The following is a 7,796-nucleotide window of genomic DNA, read 5'->3' as shown; positions in this document are numbered from 1 at the left end:
ATAAAGAGTACAGTTATTTTAATTTTTATTGCCTAAATGTACCATTTATACAGTAACAACACAACTTGGATATTTTGCGCTTTTAGTCGCAAATAAAAGTGTATGGCACATGGCCGCATGCTAATAACTAGGTATCCAGCCAGTGCATATGTCCAGTGCCTTGTCGGTCCAAGGTCTGCGTTGTCTCTGCTGGTGAAACGGGCAAGACACAGCCGGTAGCTGCTGTAGATCTGTCGAGGAACTGGATGAACGAAGGCAATCGTTTGGATGCGACGAAGAGACTTTTCGTCTGATTGGGGTCAGGTTGAGGGAAATGTGAGTTGTACTGCAATGTTGTGCTGTTAAACTGGTGGTGCCTTTAAGAGCTTGTTAGGGGATGCCCTGATGCACAATTTCTCCACACGTTTCAGGCGATAGTGCGGAAGCGGAGCAAAAGCAGGAGGCAACGTTTAAAGCTGTACGTAAAGTGGGGGAAGCGGGAGTAGAAGGTGGGGTGTTTGTGGCTTATAGTTGCTACTTTCGTTGCAACAGTGATGTTTTTCCGCACATGGTATACCACTTAATGGGAATTGACCATGAATAGACAAGGAATTTGGCAGCGAATACGGTATTAAACGAAGAGCAGTGAAAGAATGAAGATACGGATTTTTTATTACACAAAATCTTCTCCCTTTTTTAGGCACTGAGTTGATTACCAAATGCTCTTTCCTTCCTCCTCTTTGCTTTGATAACCCATTGTCGCCATATCTCGTACCTAATAATCATTGTCATCAATCCCGCTATTCCATCAGGCGGGGCGGTCACGTTTGCTGGCACTCCGCTCGCTCATCGAGCCCCTGGCTGTCTATCCGACCTCAACCCCGAAATTATTCAGCTTCGTAGCTAAACTTTCATTCGTAAACAACGTGACGCAGCCCACCCCGCCGTGAAGAAGAATGTACAACCGTGGCCAAGGCTCCAACGTCGGCTACCAAACGCCAACCTCCAATGTCAGCTACCTGCAGGGTCTGTTCCAGAACGTCGACACGGATCGAAGCGGAACCATCAACGCACCAGAGCTGCAGAACGCGCTGTCGAACGGGACGTGGAAGGCGTTCAACCCGGACACCGTGCGCATGATGATCGGCATGTTCGACCGTCGGGGCGCGGGCACCATCAACTTCGACGAGTTCATGTCCCTGTGGAACTACATCACCGAGTGGCAGAAGTGCTTCCAGTCGCTCGACCGGGACAACTCCGGGACCATCGACAGGGGAGAGTTCAACGAGGCCCTCACGCGTTTTGGCTACCGCCTGAGTCAGCCGACCATGGACGCTCTGCTCATGAAGTACGACAGGGACCGCAAGGGATCCATGAACTTCGACGACTTCATCCTGTGCTGTGTCAATCTCCACACCGTGACGAACGCCTTCAAGGCATACGACACGGACCGGGACGGGTGGATCCAAATTAGCTACGAAGATTTCATCAAGACCGTGATCAGCCTGACCATGTGAAATTTGTTTACAAGTCATAAACCACAGCGAAATTCCGCCCCGCCACATAAGAGGCTGTTTCCTGTCATTTAACCGCGAAATGCTTATCGAAATGCTGGAGAGCCGAGCGCCGAGTTATTTTACGTTTGTTCCACTAATACCGCTTTTCACTTTATCGACCACACGTAGTAGTCCTAAGGCATCGTGCCAGCTTAATTTTACGATGCGTTTGTTAGCACAAAAAAGTGGCCGCGTATCTGCTCCTCTCGTTGCAAATGCCGACGAGAGACGATAGTCGACTGGCGCCCCTGCCATGTAAACGCCTCCCTTCGCTTTCCCGCTCACCTCTCGTGCTGTCCCTCTTCCTTCTCTTTCCTGCCAAGATAACACGCTAGAAGTTTGCTCAAGTCAATTTAAATTCACCGCGTTCTACTGCTTCATGTCAAGGGCCTCGATGCCAGCGCTGCCTTACGGCGGAGACGCGCGTGAATTGAAGTACCCCCCTACAATGTTTATAGAACCACGTTGCTCTGTTCCACGTGCATTCCAAGCGGAACATGGAACCTGTCTAGCGGAACCTTTCGTAACTGTGTCCGTTTGATTTCTCAAAATTCCGCCAGAAGGTACCGTGTCGTGGGCAACAGCAGGCGACGGTTTTCTGCAGTTGATGTAACAGTTCATTTGATATTGCAAAAACCAAGCATCCATGAATTTTATAATAAAGGAGCACGCAAACATCACTTATGTATTGATCTTCTGCCTCATATTTCCTTAATGTTTTGTTCTTGTTCAACAACGTTGAAAAGTGTGAAGATTGCCGCCGGAATTAGACGTTTAGGTTTGGCTGGGGGTATATAAGACTTGCGCAGACTCTGCTTCACTTGGACCGGGTGATGAATCGAGTCACAGACAATTAACTTTGTTACAATTGATTTTGTTGTTCGAATTGGTTGTGATTGCACAACAGTACCCGTTGTGACATTAACACCAACCTTGTTTCGTATATTGCTGCATTCTTGAAGCGAATGTTTTTGTGCGCTTGTTTACATCGCATGTTATTTTTTTGGTTGGAAGCAACCCTGAACTGTTTGTATGTTAATATATTGTCTGCAATCAACTTGAAACTGTTCGCGTGTTTCTGTAAGTGTCTGTAACTGCCAGCCTTCGGGCTTTGTTAGTTTAGTACCAACACGCGCTGCACTTGTTTAATAGTTTCTGGCTGTCGTATCGTTGATACCAGGATTGTTTGATAATAAATTTATCCTTTCAAGACAGACAGACAGACAGACAGACAGACAGACAGACAGACAGACAGACAGACAGACAGACAGACAGACAGACAGACCAAAATTTCTGCGTTTAAGTAGCCCAAGAAACACTATCGGCTTTATTACATGTGAACTCAACTCCACAAGAGTTATTGCCTTTGGAGGAAAGTGTTTACAGGCGGGCGCGTGCCATTATACATTGTGTAAAAAAAGCGGTGCTCAAGTTTTGTCTCGGGGATACAGCAACATAAGATAAAATAATCTTCATGTTCTGGGTACATAAACCGAACATTTCTCTCTTGGTAAATTGCGTGTATGTATTTCATTTCATGAGCCACTTGCAGCACTGTGAAGGATGTGCAGCTTTCGGCTAATCGACGGCTTCTCACGATGACATTCCATAGAGGCTGGTGGACCGTGACTGTTATAACTTCACAGTGGGGTGCTTGAATCGTCCTTCGAAGACACCAAAGCCTATTGTCGCTTTATTTTATTCGCCCTTCGTAGCAAGCCACGGTGAGATAGACGCGTACTAGTAGAGATCTCAACAGTTTAACACCCAGACTCAACAGTTAGCCTCAACAATAGCCTCAACAGTTTAACACCCAGCTTGTGAAACGAAGTACAGTTTCTTACGAGGAGAAGTGGCTCCTCAAAGACCTTCGTGAAGTTTCGCATTTTAAAACGCTGTACGTCGTACTGAGCAAAAAACACAAAAAGACCTTGGGAATAAAGGTCTGCGTCAAACAGGTTCACAACACCATTTTCGCTAAATACTCGCTTTCTTTTTTTTAAACCAAAGCTTTTTACCTCTAGCCCCAAGGGTTCTTTCGCGACCGTTGGTGTCACCACAAAACTCGAGCGAACAAATAAAAGAATTTACTGGCACCGCCAGGAATCGAACCTGGAACAAATCGACTAACAAAGCGTGAGCCTGTTGTCTTACCGATTTAGCTACGGGCCCACGCGAAGGCGAGGAAGATAGGTGGTGTACTCACCAAGCACATCTACGCGTTTAGACCCTGCGTTATCGCTGAATGCCACGTGAAAGCGTCACGCGACCACTTACGCCCGTCTATAGCGGCCCTGTGCGCACCTTGCTCATGTGCTAAGAGTTACAAAAATTAAAAGACGCTCACACCAATGCATGGCATTTCACTTCTAGTATATACGCCAACGTGCTAAAGCCTGTGGCCTCCAGTGTTCACGTAAAAAATCACAGCTCCTTGTCCGCCCTCACGCCAAATCAAGGAATACATTCAAATACTCCTTGATGGCCAGGGCATTACTCCAAGCCCCAGCATCAAGATCCTGGGCCTACATCTCGACGCTAACACCAAGAGTGACGTCTCCTTGCAGCGCCTCGAAAACAGCATTAATCAAATCATACACATCATCAGGCAAGTTGCCACCAAGAAGCGAGGCCTAAAGGAATCCGGTACCTTTCGATTAATTGAAGCTTTTGTCCTCTCGAGAGTATCTTACGTCAAGCCACTGTCTTCTTCTCGACAAGGAAGACATAGAGATGCTTTATATAATGATTAGAAAGGCGGTCGAGCAGGCCATTGGTCTTCTCTTGAGAGCGTCCACACAGAGGCTCCTTAGCACGGGGCTCCACAACACGGTGGAAGAGCTGATAGAAGGACAGCTTTCTAACGAGAAGGTCCGACTCAGAACTTCGGTGGGTAACCACATGTTTCACCAGATTGGCTGCGCAGCCCAGAATGTCTCTGTTTGACGTACTCCCAGACACTTGGCGACTAAAAATAAAGATGCTCCCTTTGCTTAGAAATATAAAACCCTCACATGACGAGGGTGACCGAAAAGCACGGGCTCAAGCGCTAAACACCACCCTCGGTGGGGATCATGCAGTTATCTACACAGACGCCTCCAAACATCGAGGGCAGCAATACGCCATCATCGTGGCTACACCCACAACCAACCTCCTTGCTTGCACCTGGCTTAGGACCCAAGAAATGACGGCAGCAGAAGAGGCAGCCATCACCTTGGTTCTAACTCAACCAGGGTTCGCAGGGTAGTCACCGATTCCTAGCAAGCCTACTAGAATTACCAGTCGGGTTGGGTGTCCTGACCTACACTGCGCGTGCTAAAAAACCACTCCCCAAACGGTTCCATTCAGCTCATCTGGACACCCCCTCACGTTTTAATGGAGGGCAACAAATACGCCCACCCAACAACCCTGCGCTTTTACCTCCCGTGCTATGGAGCTGCACGAGGACAGTCACCTGGTTGTCACGTTCAGAGAGATAACCCAGCATTGTCGCCTTCTGAGACAGACCGTACCTTCGCCTTACCCTGACCTTTCCAGAGAACAACAAACTACCCTACGGCTCATACAATCCGGGCTCCTTCCCACAGCCTACGCGTCTTCACTTAATGTATCCGAATCGCTACGACGCTGAATGTAAATTTTGCTCAGAAGTAGGAATACTCCGCCCCGTAATCGGGGTGTGCGACTTTAGCCCTGAGCACCCTCCTCTCTTTCCGTCAACTACCCAACTAGAGCAATGGGAGATGCTGCTGTCCAGGCCCTCTGTACCTACCCAGTTTCAGCGGGTGCACAGGCCACGCGGACTGCATATGGGCCCCACAGAAGAAGGAATCACTCCCCAGGGCTGCACTCTGGGCCGTTGGGAAATCTGAACAGAAGTATTTCTTCCTCCTCCTCGTCCTTTTCTGCCGGAAATCTCGTCGCCTCCGGCCGCGGCGCAGAGGGAGAAGTCAGATCATCTAACACCGGTTTGGAGCTTACTTTAATTTTATAAAAAAAGTTTCCACTCTTGTGCTACACCAATACAACTCAACCAAACACCGTTCATGCTTCATGCATTGATTTAACCTTACCAAGAATATCTCTTTAAAGTAATAAATGGTGTGGTTAAGTGCATTTCACGTCTCTCTGGTTTTACGATTTGTAGAGCGATGTGAGTGAATTTAAGTGACGTCGCATGGGTAATCGTTTACAGCTTTGCTTTCCAACCACATTCACGGGGTGGATTGGCGCGATTTTTTTAACAGCGAATCTGTTTTGCAGATTTGTTTATTCTGGCATTTCACAAAACTAAGTAACAGTATGAAGGAAGGAAATTGCCGGCATCGACAGGATTCAAACCTCTGTCTGGCAGATCAATGGAGTTAGAGCCAGTCGTCTTACCCACTCGGCTGCGACCGTTTTTTTTTTCGTTATTGCTAAATTTAGACATCAACAAAAAGTCATCAGCGACAAGGGTAAAACCGCTATCGCTGTGGTCGCTCGCGTAGCTTAATTAAAAACGTGACATGTTCAATACATTTTCCCCGTCCAAAAGGCAGTTCGATACACACGGCAGGGCCCTCCACACTTCTACGATCCCTCTGAAGTTCTCGCAGAAGTACAGTACTGCCTCGCCGGCCTGGCATCGATATCACTGTTGCGGAAAGCCATGCGACACCTCCATATCCTGTGGAAGACCAAAAGCATCAACAAATCATAAGGTTCACCATTACCGTCTTCTACACACATGAACCGTATACCATGACAATCAAGACGGAAGTCCTTTTTCAGGGTACGCTGGAGTACGTCCCACAGAAAAACCGCGTTCCAACAATCTAGGAACACATGTTCCATTGCTTCGGGCTTCTTACACCCCACGGAACAGGGAGGGCGTTCTTGTGCATCCACGCTTTTACAGGTAGGACACCTGCGTGTAACTTAAAGAAAAGGGATTTTACACCAGGTGGAACCGCCATTCCTTTGACCCATTTCAGTACATCTTGCCCAGTTCCGGCACGGTACAGGTGCCGTCAGAAGTAATTGGAGCACGGGAGCTGTGGCCGAACAGCATGGGAGCGCGGTGTAGCTGCAGCGACGGTAAACGAAAGGAGCAGAACACGCATGGACGCCTGCCGACGGTGACAGTGCACCTAAGCCAACTGGAGAAGCCAGCACATCTAGCAGCACAACTGCACCCTCTGAAAGTATTGACCACACCAGCTCCGAACCTCTGGATGATTCCACAAGTGAGGCTACTGAGAATGCAGGCAATCAACAACGAAAAAATTACACCATCTTCCCGTGGGAAACCCTGATGAGGATGCGAAGCATCGTGGCGGTTCCGTGTGGTTCCATGTTGCCGTTATGTTGAGTGATCTGGTTTTTACTAGCGCCAGAGGGAATTCCGCGTCCGGGTCCACACCGGTGGCAAAGGCACGCAAGTGCTGTTGTGTTAGGGTGAGTAGGCGGTGGTTCTCGAGGCGCTGAAACTCGTCCATCATGTTCTTGTCGATGTTGTCTCTGTGGTAGAATCGGTAGTCTCCGTCAGCTTTGGTGAGGTAAAGGCTGTTGAGATTGGTGCACCGGCTGAGACCAACGTACACGCCCTCCTCTTCGCAGCTTTGTCTTCTCGTTCTTCTTCTTCTTCGGCGGTTCCCCTACGGGAAGATGACGACGGTGGTTGAACGCGAACCTATCTCGTGATGGATTCTTTGGTTGGCCAATCCCTAGGGGCATCCTGCCACAATCAGCATCAGAGGCGCTGCGGACGGGGCTGGTTGAGCTGCAAGGCGTGTGGCGCTTCCCGCCACAGCTTTCCCACGGGAAATTCAGCATCCCCCTCTAAAGTTTTCAGTTCGTCGTTTCCGTTAACGTTCAGCTTCGTGTGCCTTCGTTGTATCAGTAGCTTCTTGACGTACTTTGAATGAGACGCGTTCGTACCACTTGCCATTCGTTCGTACCATAAGGCGCGTTCGTACCACTTGCTCCAGTCCCGGATTTGTAGCGTGGTGGGAAGAGCACCGCGTACCTCCCGTTGCGGCCAGAGAGTCGTGGGATCGAAACCGGGCGCCGCTAAGTGTTTCTTTTTTTATAGTGTAGTATCGCGGAGCTGTGGGTGTTAGGAGGAGAGTTGTGCATGCGCAGTGTGAGTGTGGACGGCGCCGCCATCAACGACGGAGGACCAGGCGAGCCTAAGAAATGCTCCGCATTTAAAAGAAAAAAGAAAGATGAAACTGGTCGTCCCAACGCTGGCCGAATGAGGCACATGGAATATTTTTT

At 48.8% G+C, this 7,796-nt stretch overlaps 1 pseudogene; it reads left to right on the top strand.

The window, feature by feature from the left end:
• The first annotated feature begins 935 nt into the window (after window positions 1-935).
• LOC144161532 (programmed cell death protein 6 pseudogene) lies at window positions 936-1,509 on the top strand (annotated as a pseudogene).
• The last annotated feature ends 6,287 nt before the right edge of the window (window positions 1,510-7,796 follow it).

The sequence above is a fragment of the Haemaphysalis longicornis genome, unplaced genomic scaffold, assembly GCF_048455015.1.
Source record: "Haemaphysalis longicornis isolate Haplotype H1 unplaced genomic scaffold, Haemaphysalis longicornis Haplotype H1 scaffold_12, whole genome shotgun sequence".
Classification (NCBI taxonomy): domain Eukaryota; kingdom Metazoa; phylum Arthropoda; class Arachnida; order Ixodida; family Ixodidae; genus Haemaphysalis; species Haemaphysalis longicornis.
The sequence above is the reverse complement of the archived record's forward strand: the minus strand, read 5'-3'. Positions and strand labels throughout refer to the sequence as shown.